Below are 23,397 nucleotides of genomic sequence, written 5' to 3' on the forward strand. Positions count from 1 at the left end.
CATGGCACATTCACATACCGTACACACTGAAGCTCATTCAGTTAGTTAATCTAATCTGCCATTTGAAAATTGAAGTACTGATCACTAATATGCTGGGATAATGTGCAAACTCAGCACAGACAACACTTAGAACAGGAAATTAAAAGTAAAAAAAATATATATGTAATTCAAAATAAGATTTAGTATGTATTTAAAAATAGCTCATGATAAAATCTCAGCCACATACTCTGAGCAGAGTTGACGGTCAAAACTCAAAGTTCGTAACCAGTCGCTCTGAAAAATTAGCTCACCTAGCAGATTAAACTGTAGTCAAGTAACTGAGAAGTTCCACAATCCATGTCACTATTATCCAGACAGATAAACTGCATCACTCTCACACTAAAGGGTCTTCCTTAAGCTAATGTCACATTACGTGACTTCTAATCAAAAGGGACATCAAACCTGGCGACTGCAGTAGCTGATCTTGACCTGAAGATGGTTTCCTGCCTTGCACCCGATGCTGCTGGTCCAGCACAACTGAATTAAGTGGGTTAGATAGATGGACACATAAATACAAATGAAAGGCATTATATGACAGACAGAAGTGAAAGATACTAGGCACAGAGAGAGACACACACACACAGAGACAGAGATAGAGCTTTACTTGTCCCCAAATGGAAATTTGGCTTTTCACAGAATCTCAATAGATGGATACACAGACAGACACACACAAAAATGACTAAAAAGGAAGAAATTAAAAAGAAACAAAACTTCTGACTTGGCGCTATACAGATGTATTGCCATTGGTATAAAGGACCCCCATCACGTTTCTACTGAATGATTTCCTGTCTGAACGTCCTCAGTGTTGGTGTGTCAGAGAGAGGCTGTTCAGTGTTGTGCATATTGGCACTCAGTTTTGTTTAAATTCTCTCGTCTTCCATGACCTCCAGGGGGTCCAGAGTGTGACCCATAACTAAACCTGTCCTTTTAATTAGCTTGTGAATTTGGTGGGCCTCTCTTGAAGTGATGTTACCAGCCCATCACACCACACTGGCCATCACAGAGATGTGAAGGATGTCACTTCAAACATTACAGGAATTCAGTCTCCTAAAGAAGAAGAACCTGCTCTAAACTTGATTTATTAGGATTAAAAGTCAAGATGGAGGTAAAGAATTTAGGGGTAACTGTTGACTGTAACCTGAATTTTAAATCGCATATTAATCGGATCACTAGGACAGCATTTTTTCACTTAAGAAACATAACAAAAGTTAGACCTCTTATATTACTGAAAGATGCCGAGTTCACGCTTTTGTTTTCAGTCGACTAGATTACTGTAACGCACTCCTCTCAGAACCACCCAAAAAAGACATAAATCGTTTGCAACGAGTGCAGAATGCAGCTGCTAGAATCCTAACTAGGAAAAGAAAATACGAGCACATCACCCCAGTTTTGATGTCACTACACTGGTTACCGGTGCCATTCAGAATTGACTTTAAAATACTGCCTATGGTTTACAAAGTCTTAAATAATCTGCTCAATCTTATATTTCAGAATGTCTGACACCTTATATTTCAAATCGTAACCTTAGATCCTCAAATGAGTGTCTGCTTAGAATTCCAAGAGCTAACCTTAGAAGAAGTGGTGAGGCGGGTGGCCTTCTGCTGTTATGCACCTCAAATCTGCAATAGCCTGCCATTAGGAATTCGTCAGGCTAATACAGTGGAGCACTTTCAAAAAACTGCTAAAAACTCATTACTTTAATGTTGAAAACTAACAGTACCTCAAAGAAAGCAGGGTGAAAGAAGATGGCAGGAATTGTGGACTCAAGGGAGCTCACTATTTGCATTTTACCAGCCAGCTATTCTTGATCCACCAAACAAAGCGGGGATTTTGAAGATCTGGGGGGGGATTAATCTTTTGTGACATGATCACCCGAGAATATTGACGAGTTAGACTAAGAAAAGCAAATCCCCGAAACTGCAACACTGGCACAGCTTTTAGATGTAGGATTGAATTTCCTCATTTCAGACTGTGCCAAGATCTCCTTTATAACTGCCCTGAAAATCCCCTTTATGGGACTTCAGGAAGGCGATGGGCTCTCCTCTGGTCTTTGTAGTAAAATGCACCGGAGACCGCAAGCCGTCCCCAAAAACAGACAAATTGTCACAAACGGCAGAGTGACTGCCTCATTTTAAACTCTCGCATCAGTGGGCTACATCTGGCCATAACCATAGATCCGAGTTTTTGTTTTTTATAGCCAAGCACTCTGATGAAGGCTGTGCTGAAGGAGCTGCTGGAAAGGTAAAAAAAAAAAAAAAGTTGAAGAGGACTACTGGGGAAAAAAAAATATATATACACAACTTTAGCAAGTTAATGTTTAACACTCCCTTTTGAAGGCAGCGCCAAGGTTGATAAGATTTTTCCTAATGCTAACAAACGGGACAATGTACAATGGTGCAAGTCAAAAGCGTATTATTGGAACAAAGCAATTATCCAAATTTAAAAAAAAAAATTGCAATTACACAGAGATGTAGCACAGAGTAGGCGATATTATCACTTTCATATTTTTCATTCATATTATATATAGTATACTTGGGGGTGGTTGTTTGTCAAAATAGAATAGCGGCAGTGCTACCCAACTAAGATGGGGTGAAATCCAAGTAATCAACATAAACCTCATTAACAATTAGAATGTACCGAGTAATAGATGTAGTAGAAAAATGCATTGTGTTTGTCATTCCAACAGATGGCTCATCACAAACATTTGTAGTAATAAAGTGCATTACTACAAAGAGACGCCTCCACCTGCAGAGCCACCGCACCATAAGTCACGACAGGTCTGCATCAGCTATTTCAGGACGTAAGTGACGTCACCACACATCTACACTAGAAGTTTGGAGACAGAAGTTTATAGGTTGGCACACACCAAACTGATCAACTCCAAATCCTAACGTTAAGTAGCCCATATATACTACACGCTTGTCATACTAACCCCTCACCTTAACTTCCACCCTAAAATTGCTGGTGTAGACCTGTGGAGACACATACAGTTGTGCGGCTCTGTAGTTGGATATAATAGACTAAAAATGTTTGTGACGTGCCACCTGTTGGAACGAAAATGCACTGCATTTTATTACAAATTTTTTCTGATGCGCCATTACATACACATAGCAACCGGATTGACACACAGATAGACCGACATTTATCCTTTTATCATTGTGCATTGTTTTATTTATTGAACTTTTGTAAAACAGCAAATTTTGACTGAGATAAGCACTAGAACCACCAGGAATAATGGGGGCACTGTCACTAACAGGATCCTCTCCTTTTTCTTCAGCCTAGAGAAGATGGACAACCGGCCATGACCTTTCCCCTTCTCATCATCTCAAGATAAAAGGCTGCAGTCCAGAAAGGTACATTTTATTACTACAATTTTTCGTGAAGAGCCATCTATAAGAATTTAATGCACATAGCAACCAGAGGGACACACAGATACAGACACTTATTCTTTCATTAATGTGCACTATTTATTAATGGAGCCTTTGTAAAAAGCCAAATTTCTCCTGCAGACAAACAAGTCTATGCTGCACTTTAACCTTAATATCTCCAAATGTGCAGGGCACGCTGATTGACCACACTGAACACAGCTGCTAGCAGCCAGCAAGGCCATAGGCCCTGTAATGGGTTGACGTCCCATCCATGTCTTCTTGGATCGCCTACAGCTCCATGCGATTCTGTACAGGCGTTTGGAATTGCCGGATATCTTATTGCTATCCTAATTGTATTTTCATTTTCATCCTGTAAATGATGCAGAGTTATGCATTTATTTCTCTGAAGGGCTAAGGGAAACTATAAATCTAAACCAGAGCAGCCACACCACCATCATGTGTGTAAGACCTGGCAAGTTTTCAAAGCTGAGGCCGTCCTGTCAAGTTTCATCTGCCACGTTTATGCACTTCAGCTCAGCCTGCGTGATTACAAGTGGCGGCTCAGCCTGTATGATTACCAGTAGTGGTCTCGGGAGGAACTGTAAGGAGCCACATGGGGGATCCAAATGCCCCAAGGACATAAGTGAGGAGAAGTGGCACTCAGCTCTTCAACCTACACTCTTGTGAAAGGAGGTGATGGCGGCACACAGGGACTGTCCAAGGTGACTCCACCGTTCCAAGTCCATGGGAGACACCAGTTGCCAGACCATCCTACACCTGCACTATAACTGAAGCAATCCATTTGTAAGTTTCATTTTACTTAACTTCAGCAAATGTTTGCAGAGGCCCTCGTGTTAACTTAAGCCCAGCTGAGTTGATCCCACACCTTGCTGTGAAAAAGCCGACATTTAGAGGAGAGTGAAGTGTAGGCTGAACCCCTTAGTCCCGAAGATTACAAAATGAAACAGAATCTTAAAAAGTGTCAAAAAAATAGTTTAAGAGAAGTATGGACCCCCCCAAAAAAGCACACAAACGCCCTTTAAATAAGTGGTGTCCGACCTTTGATCAGTGACAACATCTTCCGGCACTGCTACTCCAGCTTATGATTAGGCATTGCTAGGTAAATGCCATAAAACTCAATCAATGAGTAACCCCAGTGGCTGATGGGAATTTTATAACCCAATAAACCTGAATAACTCAAATAAAATAACTGCTAGAAGTTAGAAACTCAATGCATGTCTATTGAGTAGAGAATTGTGAGGAAACTGATCAGTTGGAATGGCCTGACCTTTATGGTGTTATTGGCAATGGAGACATTGTCTCCTAGAGGTCAAGGCTGTGAGCTGTGTGCCACAAGACTGGCAGAATGCCCCTTAACTAGTCACTATTCCCACTGGAGGAACACCAAAGCAAATACATAAATGACTAGAAATTATTTTGAAAGGATATTTAGTATAGAAAGGAACTATATATTTAAAAAAAAATCACATTGTCACAAGCCGACTCTGGACTCCATGTGTGACCTTGAACAAGCAAATGTAACCTACCATTACTTTCACTGAAAAAATAAGGAAACGAGGTCATGACAATTAAGTGCTTAGAGGTTGGGGGTTAATAATAATAATAATAGTTTATACCGAAAAAGGGGATCCTCGAAAACTGTGTCACAAATGCACATCCGAGGGTCACCAGACAAGCTTCACCGAGGTAAGTACGACTATGGGGTTGGTGAGAGGAGGCGCTGTTGCTAACTGGACCCACTCCATTTTCCACAGCCCCGAGAAGATGTGCACCTGGCCATGACACCCAAAACAAGCCCCCCTATCAGAGCACCAATCAGGATCCAAGTACGATACAAGCAATTGAATGAGATGCGAAGAGCTGAGTTTTGGCTGACCTAACCCTCATTGTCTTTTCTGTTGTACTTCAGCCATTATTTTTTTTTTTGCTTTACTTTTTTTGAGCCTTTAAGTTCCAATTGAAATGGGGTTACCAGGGTGGTACCCCAACTCTGCTCAAAGCAGGTACAAAGACATCTCAGACCACAGCTTTAGAAGAAAGCGTTTAGTATCTGGAGACCCCAGCCTGGAGTAACACGCATGTGCCCGTAACTCACTGAATCATCCCTGGGGTCAGCAGGAAAGGCTTTCCAAGCAGTGCGAAGATGAAGACCTTCACACCATGGAATACATCCAGAACAGCACATATCTATACAGAGGAGCAGCCCCCAACCCGCTCCAGTTAAACCAGCCTTCATTCAACAAATTTCAAGGCTGAAAGCAGCGGCTATTCAGACCGTTTCAGATCATGTACAAAGCAGCCTAATAATACCCTGTCTGTCCTGGTAGCCCTGCAGTCTGCTAAGGACACAGAGCTGAATGTCACGTCTACTGCTCTTATTTTCCTAAGCAGGGCCCACACAGTCATTCTTCAGTGGATTCCTTCACAATGTGACATACCCGGCAATGAAGCTGCTGACAAATAGGCAAAGGAAGAGACCTGTAAAAGAATGGGAAGACAGGTCTACCACTTAACACAAAGCTAGGACCACCATCAAGGCTAATCAACATACCAGGTTGTAGATCATCAGAACCCATAGTACTATAATAGGGATGACCCATACCACCAGCTCAGGTCTTCCAAGTTATCTTCAGAGTCCGGACAGGCCACAACAGCCTTAACTATCAGCTCTGGAAGAAGTTCCAGATTGGTCAAATCAGACCAGTGCCCAAGAAAAACAGGCAGCCAGGCATCAGAGCATCTACTGCAAGACTGTCCGCTGCATGAGGCCATGCGACACCAGATCTGGATGGAGGAGAAACCAGCGATATGAAAGCTGTATGACAGCCTGGAGGACTACGATGTGCAGCAAACAACCCAGGAGGCAGTCGTGTCCATTAGAGAGAACTACAAGAAGAAAGGACACCTCCTGATTCACAGAGCGGCTCTGAGCAAGTTACTGGTCAGTTTACAGTGATAAATAATAAAAAGGGTCAGGCGGCCTTGTCCAGGGATTGGTCCTGCCTTGACTTGTATAAAAAAAACACGCTGTAATGAAGACATCTCACAGAGTGGCTAAAATTAAAACTGAATACATCTGATGCAACAATGCGACAGACAGCAGGCCCTTTGTAGATTTTGGGACTTTGCCTAAGCTAATGTGACCCTGAAATCTCAAGAGAAACGCAGTACCCGATAGGCAGTCGGGAAAAATCAAATAAATGCATTCAAGCTCATTTGCATTGTTTGGTCAAGTACACAGCTTTATCTTGGTTTGCTGCTGCAGGTGGATTTTTATGGAAACTAAAAGAAAGGCTACATTTCAATCACTGGCATGTTGGCGTCAGAGGATCTTCGATAACAGCAGGCCATTCGGAGAACAAACTCGCCAAGGCTATTCACCAGATATTGAGCCAAGTTGGGTTTTGAAAGTCCTCCTCCTATCTAACTCACTGTTTCCTAAACTATAAGTGGCAGACCTATTTATGAAGGGTGGTCACATGATCATCCAAATATGAAATCGGTTTTGGGGTAGTAGTAATTGTGGTAGTATGCGATTCAAGATGTAGCACATAAACAATGCATGCCATCAAGCACTTCTTGACTGTAGCAACTTTGCTTTTAAGGAAACTGAGCTCATGTACGATGTAGGCCCTGGTGTCACTTGCATTAAAGCATTAAATGGCCAAGGTCCGGCTTACTTGTCTGAACTTATCATGACTTACAAACCTGAGCGCATATTAAGATCTCAAGATGCCGGTCTGCTTAGGATTCCAAGGATTAATAAAATAACAGTAGGAGGTCGAGGGCCCCTAAACTGTGGACTGGTCTGCCTGCTACTATAAGAGATGCCCCTTCGTTCTCAGCTTTTAAATCCCAGCTGAAGACTCACTACTGTAGTTTAGCACACCCTGACTAGAGCTGCTGATTAACTGTACAAACTGCATCTGTGTTGTTAGTCATTAGCACTAAAACATAAGCAACATGATAGTTATAATTGGATACTAACCCTCACCTATTCTGTTTCTCTTCTCGGTACTCAAATGTGGCACTTGGTGCCATGGCCCAACTGCCAAGTTGTTTTGCCTGCCTGAGGTAAAGTCATCCCTGATAGAGGATAGCAGGAATCGTGGGAAAGAGGGGTACTTTCATCGGATTGCCTGGCCCAGCGCTGTTTCAGGTGTGGAATGGCCAAATGGGGGAGGCAGCTTGATGGATGAGGTCTCCAGGACTCTAAAAATATCCAAACCTTATTATATGATATCATCTACTGTTAAATTCTGCTCCGTGCTTCTAAAATTTTTATACTGTACTGAGGATTTGTTCTGATCTGTGGATTGTATTGTATTGACCCCCTCCTTCTGACACCCACTGCACGCCCAACCTACCTGGAAAGGGGTCTCTCTTTGAACTGCCTTTCCAAAGGGTTCTTCCATTTTTTTCCCCTACAAGGGTTTTTTTTGTCTTCTCAGAGAGTCAAGGCTGGGGGGCTGTCAAGAGGCAGGGCCTGTTAAAGCCCACTGCGGCACTTCCTGTGTGATTTTGGGCTATACAAAAATAAAATGTATTGTATTGTATTGTACTTGTGGTCCCTGGCCTCTTTACCACTGCACAACAGGAACCGTAACCTTTATGGAAAATGTGAGACATGCAAAGAAGAGCGACACGGTGCAACATTCGAGAGTTCATGGGAGACACCAACCGCCACTGCTTCGATGCAATGTATGGCATAGCACACCAGGGAGGTCTCTATAAAAAGTGAAACGGTGTAAAGTGCAGGGCACTATCTTCACAGATAAGTCTCCAAAGTCCAGACTACTAACAGATGTGTACGATGGCATCAGTGCTTGGGGTCAGCCAATCAGTACAAGTCATTGCCTGAGCCCCACCCCCAATAGTTGATGGTTGAAGGAAAAAAAATAGATACCCTGGAGTAGGAGCTGGAAAAAGTATCATGAAGTACAACTGACCCGAGTTCCTCCAGCGGGAATGCTACAACATGCAATTCAGAAATGGTCATCCACCTGAAGTTATAGCGTTCCTCTTGGAGGGTAGTGGCTTTCTCCTTGTAACACTACCTTGCATATCACTGTTCTCCTGATGGTGGACTCATCGACACTGACATGCGCCAAGGCAACATAGCTCTTTAGTTCCTCAGACGTTACCCTACAATTCTTTGTAACCTCCCTGAATATGACATGCTTTGCACTTGGGGTGACCTTTGTTGTTTGACCACTTTTGGGTAACAATGGTGATGTGTAATGGACTGGCGCCATGCCCAGGGTTTGTTCCTTCCTTGTGCCCTCTGCTAGCTGGATTAGGCTCCGGCAGAAACCCCCCTATCCTGCAACCACCCTGTTGAGTACTAAGTGGGTTTAAAAAAAAAACAGAGACCAACTAACATCATCTTTCTCTTTGACTGCTCCAGTTAGGGGTCACCACAACGGATCTTTTTCCATATTTTCCTGTCCTCGTCATCTAGCTCTGTTACACCCACCACCTTCACGTCCTCTCTGACAATGGCGTTGAATTTCTTCCATTTCTACATAATCTTTATAACAGTGGATTGGTGGAGTCCAGAGTCTTTAGAAATGGTTTTATAATCAACAACTTTTTATCTGAGGTGTTAGGAGATCTCCTTTGTCACACTTGAACAATCCTCTCTGGTGAAGATCCTAATTGATGACCTTAAAATACAGCAACACCTCCCACACCACGTCGGGACTTCCATCCCGCTGCTTGAAACACCTACCTCAAACTCAAATGAACTGATCGTTCTCGAGGGGCACACACCTTTTCATACAAAAATATGTAAAACTGGATCATTTTCCTAAGTAAATAAACAAACAAGCCAAAGGTGTTTCTCTGCTTAGCTTAACTGGCTTCTCTTTACAGTGGAACCTCGGTCTGCGAGCATAATTCGTTCCGGTAACATGCTCGCAATCCAAAGCACTCGTATATCAAAGCGAACTTCCCCATAAGAAATAATGGAAACTCAGATGATTCGTTCTACAACCCAAAACTATTCATATAAAAACGATTAATACCAAATATAAAGTAAAAATACATAAAACAAATTCACCTGCACTTTACCTTTGAAAAGAATCATGGCTGGTGCGAGTGAGTTTCTAAACTCTTTTGGGATTCCACCCAACGGGACGACAGCGTCCCGAAGCAACCGCAGGCTCCAAGCGCTATAGCAGTTTGCCGTAAAAGCGAATCCGAAAAGATTGCAGACATGCTATCAGTGCCTGCCGTTGATGGGTAATACAGGAACATTATAAATGCACAGGGCACAGTATTACTTGGCCCCGTCCCTGACTGACTGCTGTGTCTGTGTATAGTTAATGGTAGATCTCGCTACAACAAACAACCGTGCTGTTCCTGTTTCAAGCTGAATAAAGCTGGTGTCGCTAAAGTACCAAGACTGGGCTTCGTGTTTTGGGGTGCAAGACAGGGACTCACACGTTACAACACACACACACGTGGTCACCATGCTATAGTAAACAGTATACGCTCGTATGGATGTTAACTATATGAGTGAGGCACGCTGACTTAGACGGAGAATGGAAGACGGTTACCCACAATCCCGCAGCGAGAGAGAACCACCATCAGCTCAGTTTTGATCACATGACAGATAAAGCGTACACGTACTACTCGCATTGCAAGACATTGCTCGTTTAATCAAGTCAACATTTATTAAAAATTTTAGCTCATCTTGTAAAATACTTGCAAACCAAGTTACTCGCAATCCAAGGTCCCACAGTACAGTATCTGGTTTCAGGACTTGCATATGAACTTCAAGCCTTTCATTCAGATGCCTCCTGAGATACTAAGATCTGCTCAGAATCTGCATAAGGTACTGACTTTTTTATTTAGGTCCTCATATTTAAAAGTTTATGAAACTCTAGTGCAAGGTTCTTTGGGTGAACAGACAAGGATATTGGTAGAGGTCTGGTCAGCCATGTAAAGAAAAAATAAAAATGTGAGAAGCAGCCTATCCTGATAGCATTAGGTGCAGAAAGGGCATAAAAAACATGGGCACAGGACCAGAAATCGCACCCAGTTCCCTGTAGCGGTCAGCCTGCAGCCTTGAGCGCCGATCCTCCCAGTGATGCTCAAGGTGTCCAACCTCCATGAAATCCTCACTTTAACTCAGGGGTGTCGAACTCCAGTCCTGGAGGGCTGAAGTGGCTGCAGGTTTTCATTCTAACCATCTTCTTAATTAGTGACCAGTTTTTGATGCTAATTAACTTGTTTAGCCTTAGCTTTAATTAGCTTGACTCAGGCCCCTTAGTTTTTTCCTTAATTGGCAGCCAGAAAGTAATGAGACAGAAAACAAGCAGGACATGACCAGCTCACCTGTACCCATCAAACAAAATCTGAAAATAAAGGTGAAGGTCTCGGTAAGGTTGATCCCTCAGGTTACCAAAACATTTTAGGAGTTCTTAGGAAAAAAAAAACAGAATATCAACAGTTTTGGAAATGTCTGCTGTGGCAAAAAGAGAGTAGCAACAAGCCATGGAATTGAATAACGGGCTTAATTAACAGCAAGAATCAGCTTCTCATTAATGAACTGGTTGGAGTTTGAAGCCCCAATTTAGCTGGTCATCTGTTGGCTCCTTTCAGGTCTCATTTGTGTTTGGCTGTCATTTAATGAAGAAAAGAATCAATTCAGTAGACTTAATCCTTAAAAACAGGGCTATTAAAATAGAGGGAAAAGAAGTTAATTAGCAGTGAATACTGGGCACTGATTAGGAAACGGGTTAAAAAAAAAAACCTGCACTCACTGCGGGCCTCCAGGGTTAGGGTTAGGGTTAGGGTGTGCTCTAACTGAATGACACCACGAGCAAACCAGCACCACATTTCTGCACAAAGCCTTCAGATCAGTAGGCCTGCAGTCTAAACTCATAAAACTCATCAAATAAGATTCAAACTGGGAAAAAAGTGCAACACAAAACTGTAAGAACAAGCAGACTACCGCAATGCAGTTAATGATGGTGCTGCCATCTACCAAATGGCTGAAAATCTGAACACCTGAAAACCTGCGTTCACCCATCACGTCAAATTCGAGAGAAAGATTTGAAAGCCCAATTGGGAAACTCCACACTCCGTCAGGTCCCAGCTTTGAAAAGGGTGTGTTGCAAATTTCCAGCCATTCTTTTGTACAAACTGAAAGGATGCAGCAAGATCGGCCTCTCGATAATTCACCGAGCCACAAAGACAGGCGCTCTCTTCACATCTTATATGATATAGAGATAAGCCCTGGACATGCTTTGAGACACGAGCTGAAAAGAATTCAGACAATTTAATGCACCTCTCAGCGTGCCTGGACACACAACTACAAGAGGATTGTACAACACTTCTACTGCCTCACCGTAACACCAACACACAACTTTACTTTTGGATAGTAAAACAATACTGGAAACACCTTATATAAAGTCACACACATACTGTACATGAGTGTGTGTGTATTTCAAGACTGTTTTATCCCAAGCAGGGTCACGGGAGTTGGAGCCTACCCCGGCAAGCATGGTGTGACAGTCCATCACAGAGAGAGCACACACACACACACACACACACACACACACCAATTTAGTGTCAAAAGTCCACCTATCCCTCAATCCTATGGACTAGGAGGAAACCCACAATGAAACAGGGAGAACATGCAAACTCCACACATGGAGGACCCGAGATACAAACCCTGGTCAGTCAGTCAGTCAACCATCCATAATCCAACACGTTATATCCTAACACAGGTCTCCTTACTAAATATATAATTACCCACCCTCACTAAATATGCAGAATACTTTACAGAGACAGAGAGAGAGAGAGAGACATAGCACAAAAGAGATTAATTGTATACACACACACACAAACTTGCATAAATAGACAAAGATGAATACACTTTCTAAAAACACACCCATATACAGTATACATATAAACACACACACGTATATGGTGTCACACGTGTGTGTACAGGGAACAGTTTAAAGGCTCAGATAATTGTAATCTTCCCATGGAAACCCAGAGGGCGCTGTTAACTAATGCCTCCTCTCTTTAGACCGGAAGATTGACCATCATGGCACCTCTGATGTCACTTACTGATTCTGCCCACATAGACCTGCCTCTTCTTGCCAAGATTATGACTTTTCTTTTTAAAGCGAGACCAACAATATACGGGGTTAGCTTTCTAGGCGCCCCAAAGATCCTTAATCTCATTGTGTTCTTTTGCTCCAATGCATTGACATGTTTGTTTATGTGTATATTAACCACACACTTTCACATATCCTATTCAGACATGCATGTCTCTGTACAGACAAACAGATGAACATGCCAATGCATAAGCATATATGCAGTAGGTTTATGAATCATGCACACACACAAACCCCTTTACATTACATACATGCTTACCTCTGTACAGACAAACACATAAAAATGCCAACAAAGACACACATGCTCAATAGCTCTATAAAAACCATATATAATTACATTCAATCAACACACATACACAAGCATATTATAAATACTGTACAGTGTATGTGTGTGTATATGTCCACAAAGATCAACATTCAAACATACATGATTTACAAACAAAAGACTACACAAACACACATTTTAACATCTCTATGTAGACATGCATACATATTGCACAGACATTCCATTCATATGAAAGCCTATATATATGCATACTGTATTCTCTATATTAACAGATATGTACACAAACATGCAAATACATAAATATGTATACATGATACAATCTATACAAAAAACTACATACACACCTCTATATACACATACATTAAAGAAAACTGCCAAAGACACATAAGTGTTTAAACTCATACACACAAGCACATATGTAATGCAAGTCCACAAACATATGTAAAATGCATGTATTTCCACATATTCAAATATACCTGTATATCTACATAAACAGTTGTGAACACATATGTAAAGTAACCCACGCCTATCTATATGCACACATTCCTAGAGCTTTTTCATCCACACACACACACACATATAAAACACATATGCACATGTCCCCACAAACATACAAATTTACATGTGTTTGTATACAGTTACACAAATGTAGACACGCACACCTGAGAACACACCAACAGTCACACACACGCCTACACCTATCAATGCTCCTAGATTGTCAGCCAAACACCTAAATATCCACTTTTCATAACCTCTACTCAGACTCTACTGTACAATCCTCCTTGCACTGTGCAGCCCAGGCCCCCACTTTAATTCCGGTGGTCCACAACAGTTTTCTTTTTTATTTAATTAGCTGTCTTGGTTGAAGCTGAACAAGCTGATTTCACTAATTAGCAGCATTCATGTTTTTCATGTAATATCTAAGAAGCCCAGTGCTGGTGGTCATCATGGAGCTTTTACTTACTCATTTGGGGTTTAGCCCATTTGAGAATGTGCAAGTTTGGGCTTCAGTGCTGTGATGATTAGAAGGTGGAAGAGTGTGTGCACAGGGTGCTTTGCATTTCCCCATTAGGACACAGGCTGGGTGCCACTCTGTGCATTGAAAAAGGAAATCTGATCTTGCAGAGGACCCCTGAGGCGTAGAGCAGCCCTTACGGAGGTGCAATATAACCTCCAAATTGTGAGCACCACCTGGTAGAATACAACTGGCTTACAAAAATGATGATACATCCAGTTTCGATTGGTAAAGTCAGAGTGAGGCATTTATAGAGTCTGTCAGCAGGCGCTAGTCCAAGCCATATTCCTAATATTCCAATTTTCAGTTTTTATGGTACCCTTAACGGCTGTTTGAGAACCAGGTGTGAGAGAGGGCGCCATTACAATTAAAAAAGAAAAAAAAAAAAAATTGCCGCAAGCACCTCAAGGTTAAGTGTCTCTCAGATATATTCAGTATCAGCTCGTACAAAGCGGAGTACAAACTTGGAATTGTTATAATAAAGATAAGAAGGCATTTTCCGTTTACAGCTCAATAATTAGGCAGCCAACCCCAGACACAACTGGAACAAGGCCTCGGAGCAGAACAGCCACACTGACTTATTACAGAATGAAGTTTGGTGGTTTGCAGTGGGATAACAGGGAAGACGGAAAAAGCTTACAAAATCAAAGGAGGATAAAAGCCAACAGACACGAACTGCTTCCAAGTCTTAAGACACTCACTTTATTATAGTCACCCTGATAAAGACTTTAATTCAAATGAAGGGCACCTCCCCAAGCAAAGAGTTGGCACATATTGATGCCCGTCACCAACCTGAACTCAACACAGTTCATGATGGGGACTTATGTTGCCTCTTAATTGAAACAGCAGAATATTATCAGACCCACAAAATAAAACAGTTCAGGCTTGCTTGGCAAAGTCTGTCCCGGTATGGCAGGAACAATAACCACCCCCAGACAGATACATTTGCATGGAACCCTAAAGTGTGTCTTTGGGGAGGTGGGCAGAAAACCAGAATACTACAAGAAAAATGGAAGTATACACAGGAGGAACATTCAAACTCAAAACAGGTACCAACCAGGCATAAATTCTAGACCTGGAATACTGGTTCAACGCAGCAGCAGACAGAAACTACAACTGAAAGACAACTAATTTATTATAGGAACGCTTAACGAAATGAGTCATGGTGCAAAAGTGCCAAGGCTGACATGCAAGGTGCGATGGTATGCAACAAGTTAGAAAATGTTCACACGGTGTAACAATCGAGGACTTAGTTTAGCCAATGTCACTGTACATGACTTCCAGTCAAACTTAATAATTGCAGTTGCTGATCTAGCAGACCAAGGATATCAATTTACACAACTAGACATTGTTGAGGAGGTCAAATTTCATGACTTCATGTTGACTTTTCAGCACAGTTTCACTTTTCTAAAGTAACAAGGGCTTGCCCACTTTTTTGCTTTTGGAAAGCCAATAACTTGTTGCCTGACAGAGTCAGTGCTTCAAGATGGCATTACTGATAATACGAGTTCAGCATCAATTTCTGCCCTTTTTTCATTCTGTCCTGGTACATACTGCATGAGACATCAGAAAGACACGTCTATCTTCTCTCGAAGAGTTGTGAAACATTTGTGTGCCTTATTTCTCGTCCTGTATTACATACATTATACTTATTGGTTGTTACTTCTCCCATACACAAGCATGTCCCTACGATTTAAGACAAAGTCAAACGTGTTTCATTGAGTCGGGGAGAGTCGTACACCGTTGGACTGAATCACTAGGGATGTTAAACTACACAGCTGCTGATCACTGGAGTGCGCTGCGACTGTCTCCAGATCGTTACGGCCATGTAAATGAAGTGAAAAACGGTAAAAAGAAAAAAGATGTGTAATGTGGCAGAGTCTGAACTGATATGGCAACCGTTTGACGCAGTAATCAGTGTCGTAAGTACTCTATTTACATTACTTTTTTTAAAAAAGGTAATTGAATGAAGGTGGTCTGACATTGCTTTAGTGCACCGACTAACTGGTCAGCCTGAAGGCACTCCCCGTGATTCTTCAGCTTACATAACATTATCAAACCTGCTTAATCGATTTTTTTTTTTTAGGATTGCGTGCCCATAACGCCAGGCCATCGCAGGACACACGTTTGTGTTAAAAGACGGCTTTCCGCTTTTAGTTCTCGCGTTTTATCTTGAAAGGCTGAGAGGAAAAGCACCGGTGCTAAAGTAATACTCCGCATTACACATTAAACTGTTAAATGAAAGCTGCCGAATTTAGTGTGCGTGTATGCGAGCGCTGACTGGCGTCCCGCCCCGGGATGGTCCCTACGTGACGGACAGGCGCGCACACTACGGGAAGCTTAAATGGAATCAAGATAAAGCGTGCACGCTATTACACGTTTACTTGTGGGGTCCCCAAACTCCGCTTTTGAATCCTTTTCGTGTCATCTTCATAAATATGTATATCCCCGACCCGCTATAAAAATTAAAAACTACGCTTCGAACGCTCTGAAGAACCGCAAGCCTCAGAGCACCCACACCCCGTCTAATCCAGATGATACGACAGGGAATAGTAACACCATGTCCAAAATTAACTTAAAAAGTCTGCACTCACAAAAGCATAAAGGAGGAAAAAACTTTGAATAAAAATGCGGCGTGAGTGCTCGAGTCTGAATAACTAACATACGGTGCGCTTTATTCTTTCAGACGACAACTTCCAACCCTGCCCTAACAACCATTTAGCATTAAAAGGAAAAGCCATTTAAATAGTAATTAACACCAAACGTGAACCATAGCACACAACATATGTAAACAGCCAAACAGTTCTGACTAGGGTTCCAGCTGTGTGCAGCCCAAGTCCACTACGTTTTCACAATGTCAAGGTTACACAATGCAGATCTGGCCACGCTAAGTTCCAAAGTCAGTGCCTGCGGCACATCAAAATTGCCTCGTGCGCTCTTTGTAAAAGCGCTACTTGATCGGTCCTCCTCCAACTTACTGAAAGGGGGCATGAACTACAATCCTAGGCTACAAAACACCTCCCCCCATCCTACACCCACGTCGACCACCCCCAACCCCGTCCCATTAAACGGAGTGCAGTCACCAGGTGAAACCAGAGACCACCACTTTAGTTCTACTCAGTCTTGGAAAAGGCAAGGGATGAAGTGCACAATCAACCCGAGGAGATCTCGGTTTATATCCCCCCCAAAATGCACATCTAAAATCCCGCATGTCTGTTTTTACTTGTAAACGTTAAACAGCAAACATGGGGAGCGGTGATCGATTCAAATTCTGTCTCGGCTCTAAAGTCCGACGACTACACGTTAGGTAATAAAGTCAAAGCCATTTAAGAAGGAACACGGGGTTAAACTTGTCCACTCCGATGTGCCGATGAAACAAATTCAATGTCCCCTTCTGTCATCGGCGTCTAAAGCAGCCCATCCAATCCTATTGTGACGCTGCGCAGCGCTCAATCCGCCTTATCTTTCCAATTCAAAATCCCCCCGTCTTGTATAATCTGAATGGGACAGTTTCTCACGAACAAAGGACAATGAAAAGCGGCTTCTCTCGGCATTCTCAACAAAAAGAACATTCGAGAGACTTTTATTAAAATGTCACAGGTAAAAAGGCAAGTAACGCGATTCACATGTGAATAAAAGCAAAGCAAAAGAAAAAAAGTTTTACCTTTCTCTTTCCTCTTTTGCTTCAACCCGCTGTCTCTCCGCCACACAAGTCCACACGTGCTGCTTTTTAGTCCGCTCTATCAAAGTTTTGCCGAAGAGGCTCCAAGAGCAACCCCGGGGTTAGTGAGTTAATGTGTCCCTGGCCAGAGTCCTTCTTCTCCTTCTCCTCGTCGTGTTTCTGTTTCTCTTTCTTCCTCTCTCCCTTACCGTCACAAAAAGAGATGACTCGCGAATTCGCTCCGAGCTGCAGGGAGTGGCTCTCCGCTCGGGCTTTCAAAGACAAGCCAGCCAGCCAGCCTCACTGCTAATCACCTTCCACAAAATCCGCCCAGTCAGTCAGACCTCTCACGCCGGATAGCAGCGCGCCTCTGCCTCGCCTGTGTGAAAGAGGAACCGAAGGGTGAAGACCGCCACCTGCTGGAAAGAGCCGCTTTCTACACTCATTGCCCATAAATCGAACTCATGGCGGCAAACAGAACGGCCGGACAGCGCAGAATCCAGCACTCGATTATCTATCGCCGAAATCGCGAGGGTTATTATTAATTATTATTACAAAATCGAACATTTTGAACAGATTTGTGTACGTGAAGGCATGGAGTCTTTTATTTACACAATGTTATAATACTGTACTTTAAAAGCGCCATTTTCATGTTAGACATATTACCAACGTGATATACAATTACAGAGCTATATTACATTTGTATTATTGGTATTTCCTATTATTATTTTTTGTTTTATTATATTACTGACAATAGGTGGCTCAATGTAACGCTGCTGCGGTTCAAGTCCCGAATGACTGCTGCGAGAAGTTTGTATGTTCTCGCGTGTTTGCATTGGTTTCCTCCCACAGTGCAGACATCTTCAGGTTAAGGCGGACTGACGATGCTACATTGGTCACAAGTCTGTGTGTCTTTTCATTCTCTGATGAACTGCCATCCTGCCCAGAGATTGTTCCTCCCTAACGTCCGATTACTCCGTGTTTCCTGCGACCCTACTCTGCTTTGAAAGATGTATGGATTCATTTTATTAACTACAGTACAGTTTGAGCATATTCAGATTAACCATCTTCATCACACACTGAATCCCATCAACAACGAACGGATACAAGGCAGCCTAAGTACATGTATTATTATTATTTTATTGAACTTTTATTGATCCTAAAAATCTTGTCACAACTGGTAAAAACCACTTCATTCAAAATACAATCAATTCAAGATTTCCATTAGAGACATAAGATGCATAATCAGCAGTAAAATCTATACTCCTTCCATAATTAAATTAGATTAGGTAAACTTTATTAATCCTATGAGGACATTTAGATGCATACAGCTGCAGAAAAATACAAAAATAAGGATATATGCGCACAGGACAGATAATATAACCAGTCAATCAATCGTTAAGTAAATAAATACAAATAAACTTAATACTAAACCTAATAATTTTGTATTAATATGAATGTTTTATAGTCACCTTAATCAATCAAGCAATCACATGTACCTATCATGTAGTGTTTTACACGTTTCGGAGTGCCTTTTATTAATTAAATCTAGCTATTATATAGCGCCTTTCATGTCTAACTAATTTACAGTGCTTTTATCTGTCAATAATATCGACTTGCACAGCGTTTTGAATATCTATTATTGTAGAATAAGTATGAGGCTGAAGGTAAGTTGTTTTATTATTATTATTATATAGGAGTGGCACAGTGGTAGTGCTGCTGCCTTGCAGTAAGGAGACCAGGATTCGAGTCCGTTGTGTTCTCCTCAGTGGTTTGTGTTTTGTGTTTCTCAGTTACTTGCATTCAATGCTAGCTGGGTCAGGCTGCTGTGATTCTGCTCATGATAAACGGGTTTGGGAATGAACAGATGATTTTGTATTAATTAAGACGACTTGTTGAACACTGAAAAAAATGGCGTTTTCAAAGCAATATTTTTATGGTAAGCGATTGCACAAAATGTATTCATGTAAATTCACTAGTTTATAATTTCGTTATATTTACCAGCTGGTTCTTAACAGTATCAGCGCAGCTACTTTGACTACAGTTTACTGAAATCCGTTGCAGGATTGACGCCCGTGAAGACATCTGAGTAAGATGGGCGTCGTGGGCCACCTACTGGAGGAAATGGAGTACTACACATTTGATTAATGCTGCAGTGAGAGATCCCTCTCTGCATGTCAGCAAGTGGACGGGCCATTGGGAGCTTTCTTTCCATGTCCCCAAAGCCGTGCAAGTGTGAGTGATGGACTGCCTTCAACCCCCCCACCCCACAACAACCCCAAACCCCTTCCCTTTTTTTTCTATCTTACAGTAGTGCTTTCTGAATAGGCAGAGGCTCTTTGTAACCTTGAGGTGGATTAAGCGGGTTTGAATATTTTACGTTAATTACGAGGTATCTTGATTTAAAACAGCATCGTGCTCGTCTTTTCTACTAGCTAGGCTTTCCAAGGTCAAGGCGGGAACTCGATCAAGTGGGTTCAGAAGAGCAGTCGATGGAATGACTTCCTGCAGAATTAAACACATCAACAGTTCACTTCAAATTCTTTATTTTCCACTGGTCGTTTCTTTTTTTTTTTGAAGTAACTGAAAGGAAGTCATTTTGGCTCCAACCATCATTTTGTTAATCCTAGTCAAGTGAGAGACAAGGAACTCGCCATAATAGTTTGCTTTTGATACCCACTCGCTGCTCATTTATAGACACTTACGAACCTGGCCAGTTTACAGTCTCCATTTAGCCAAACAGGTATATCTGTGCTGAAGTTAAATGTTGTAATTTTAAAATATATTTAAATAATTGTCTGTATTTTTAAAATCAATATTTCTCTCTATTATAAAAAAATCCTGGGAGAGAAAGACGGGAGACGAGACGTGATGTTCATGTTAAGATAATGTCAGACACTTAAAAGACCCGCGAGACGAAAGAGACTGGCCACGGAGCGTCTTGCGGGGACCATAAACATGAGACTTTGTGCCAAGAGATTGACCCAGGACCGTCTCGCGATGACGAAGAACACGAGATTCTTGCAAGACACGCCATACTTACAACCAATCTATACTAATAAAAGGCAAAGCCCTCACTCACTCACTCATCACTAATTCTCCAACTTCCCGTGTAGGTAGAAGTCTGAAATTTGGCAGGCTCATTCCTTACAGCTTACTTACAAAAGATAAGCAGGTTTCATTTCGAAATTCTACGCGTAACGGTCATAACAGTCGACAACCGATGTACGTTCTTATTTCGGTGGTATGATGCCACTGTTGGCCGCCATATTGAACTTTCCAACGCCACTAATTCTCCAACTTCCCGTGTAGGTAGAAGGCTGACCCCATCTTCACGAAATTTGGTAGGTGGCTTTCCTGCGCTAACCGAAACCGATGTACGTACTTATTTCGGTGGTATGATGCCACTGCCGGCCGCCATATTGAACTTTCCAACGTCACTGTGTAGGTAGAAGGCTGAAATTTGGCAGGCTCATTCCTTACAGCTTACTTACAAGAGTTAAGCAGGTTTCATTTCGAAATTCTACACGTAACAGTCATAACGGTCAACAACGTCCGCCATGTTGAACTTTCTTATTTATGGCCCCATCTTCACGAAATCTGGTAGGCGGCTTCCCTGTGCTAACCGAAACCAATGTACGTACTTATTTCAGTTGTATGACGCCACTGTCGGCCGCCATATTGAACTTTCCAACGGTCTTTGTTACTTATGGGCCCATCTTCAAGAAATTTGTACGCGGGTTCCCAGCGCTAACTGAATCCTACTTACGTACATATATACAGTGGTGTGAAAAACTATTTGCCCCCTTCCTGATTTCTTATTCTTTTGCATGTTTGTCACACAAAATGTTTCTGATCATCAAACACATTTAACCATTAGTCAAATATAACACAAGTAAACACAAAATGCAGTTTTTAAATGATGGTTTTATTATTTAGGGAGAAAAAATCCAAACCTACATGGCCCTGTGTGAAAAAGTAATTGCCCCCTTGTTAAAAACAACCTAACTGTGGTGTATCACACCTGAGTTCAATTTCCGTAGCCACCCCCAGGCCTGATTACTGCCACACCTGTTTCAATCAAGAAATCACTTCAATAGGAGCTGCCTGACACAGAGAAGTAGACCAAAAGCACCTCAAAAGCTAGACATCATGCCAAGATCCAAAGAAATTCAGGAACAAATGAGAACAGAAGTAATTGAGATCTATCAGTCTGGTAAAGGTTATAAAGCCATTTCTAAAGCTTTGGGACTCCAGCGAACCACAGTGAGAGCCATTATCCACAAATGGCAAAAACATGGAACAGTGAACCTTCCCAGGAGTGGCCGGCCGACCAAAATTACCCCAAGAGCACAGAGACGACTCATCCGAGAGGTCACAAAGACCCCAGGACAACGTCTAAAGAACTGCAGGCCTCACTTGCCTCAATTAAGGTCAGTGTTCACGACTCCACCATAAGAAAGAGACTGGGCAAAACGGCCTGCATGGCAGATTTCCAAGGCGCAAACCACTTTTAAGCACAAAGAACATTAGGGCTCGTCTCAATTTTGCTAAGAAACATCTCAATGATTGCCAAGACTTTTGGGAAAATACCTTGTGGACTGATGAGACAAAAGTTGAACTTTTGGAGGGCAAATGTCCGTTACATCTGGCGTAAAAGGAACACAGCATTTCAGAAAAAGAACATCATACCAACAGTAAAATATGGTGGTGGTAGTGTGATGGTCTGGGGTTGTTTTGCTGCTTCAGGACCTGGAAGGCTTGCTGTGATAGATGGAACCATGAATTCTACTGTCTACCAAAAATCCTGAAGGAGAATGTCCGGCCATCTGTTCGTCAACTCAAGCTGAAGCGATCTTGGGTGCTGCAACAGGACAATGACCCAAAACACACCAGCAAATCCACCTCTGAATGGCTGAAGAAAAACAAAATGAAGACTTTTGAGTGGCCTAGTCAAAGTCCTGACCTGAATCCAATTGAGATGCTATGGCATGACCTTAAAAAGGCGGTTCATGCTAGAAAACCCTCAAATAAAGCTGAATTACAACAATTCTGCAAAGATGAGTGGGCCAAAATTCTTCCAGAGCGCTGTAAAAGACTCATTGCAAGTTATCGCAAACGCTTGATTGCAGTTATTGCTGCTAAGGGTGGCCCAACCAGTTATTAGGTTCAGGGGGCAATTACTTTTTCACACAGGGCCATGTAGGTTTGGATTTTTTTTCTATCTAAATAATAAGAACCATCATTTAAAAACTGCATTTTGTGTTTACTTGTGTTATATCTGACTAATGGTTAAATGTGTTTGATGATCAGAAACATTTTGTGTGACAAACATGCAAAAGAATAAGAAATCAGGAAGGGGGCAAATAGTTTTTCACACCACTGTACGTCCATAGCCTGCAGCTCGGTCACCATGTGAGGTGGCATTGGGTCCCCCATCCCCACACCTCCCATGTTGTTGGCTGCCTGCCTGCCTATATAAGGCCGTCTGTCGCTCCAGTCTCTACATTCCCTTCCTTGCTTCACCACGGGATTCATGTCTCCCTCCTTATAACTACAGCCTTTTTATTTAATCCACGGCTTCTCCGCTGTTTTATTGTTCGTTTATTAAGATTATAGTTATTGTGTAGGTATTTTAGACTTACTTTACATTGTTCAGGTACCCATTTCCTTTATCATTCCAACCATACCCCTATTAACATGTCTATCGAGGTGATCACCATCGATCAAAGAACTGTCACTTAGCGACTGGTTTCCATGCCCGGAGATGGCACCTACCTTTTCCATTCTCTTTGTTACATATTGCACGGCCATATCGGGCTCACTCTTGATATCCGGAGGAACATTATGTATTGAATGACTGGGACAGGTTC

The 23,397-nt window shown here is 42.2% G+C and overlaps 1 protein-coding gene across 9 annotated transcripts in view; it reads right to left on the reverse strand.

Moving 5' to 3' along the window:
* The window catches only part of myo1b (myosin IB), a 220,772-nt gene extending 202,836 nt beyond the window's left edge, over window positions 1–17,936 (reverse strand). For 5 of the 9 annotated variants that reach the window (XM_039755325.1, XM_039755323.1, XM_039755329.1 and 2 more), the window contains exon 1: window positions 17,528–17,935. The gene's annotated coding sequence lies outside the window, so the exon portion shown is untranslated. Of the gene's footprint in view, window positions 1–17,527 lie in introns of all 9 variants that reach the window. The other 4 variants (XM_039755330.1, XM_039755327.1, XM_039755328.1 and 1 more) reach the window with 2 other exon arrangements.
* Window positions 17,937–23,397: the final 5,461 nt, after the last annotated feature.

This window comes from Polypterus senegalus, chromosome 6, assembly GCF_016835505.1.
Source record: "Polypterus senegalus isolate Bchr_013 chromosome 6, ASM1683550v1, whole genome shotgun sequence".
In the NCBI taxonomy this organism is placed as follows: domain Eukaryota; kingdom Metazoa; phylum Chordata; class Cladistia; order Polypteriformes; family Polypteridae; genus Polypterus; species Polypterus senegalus.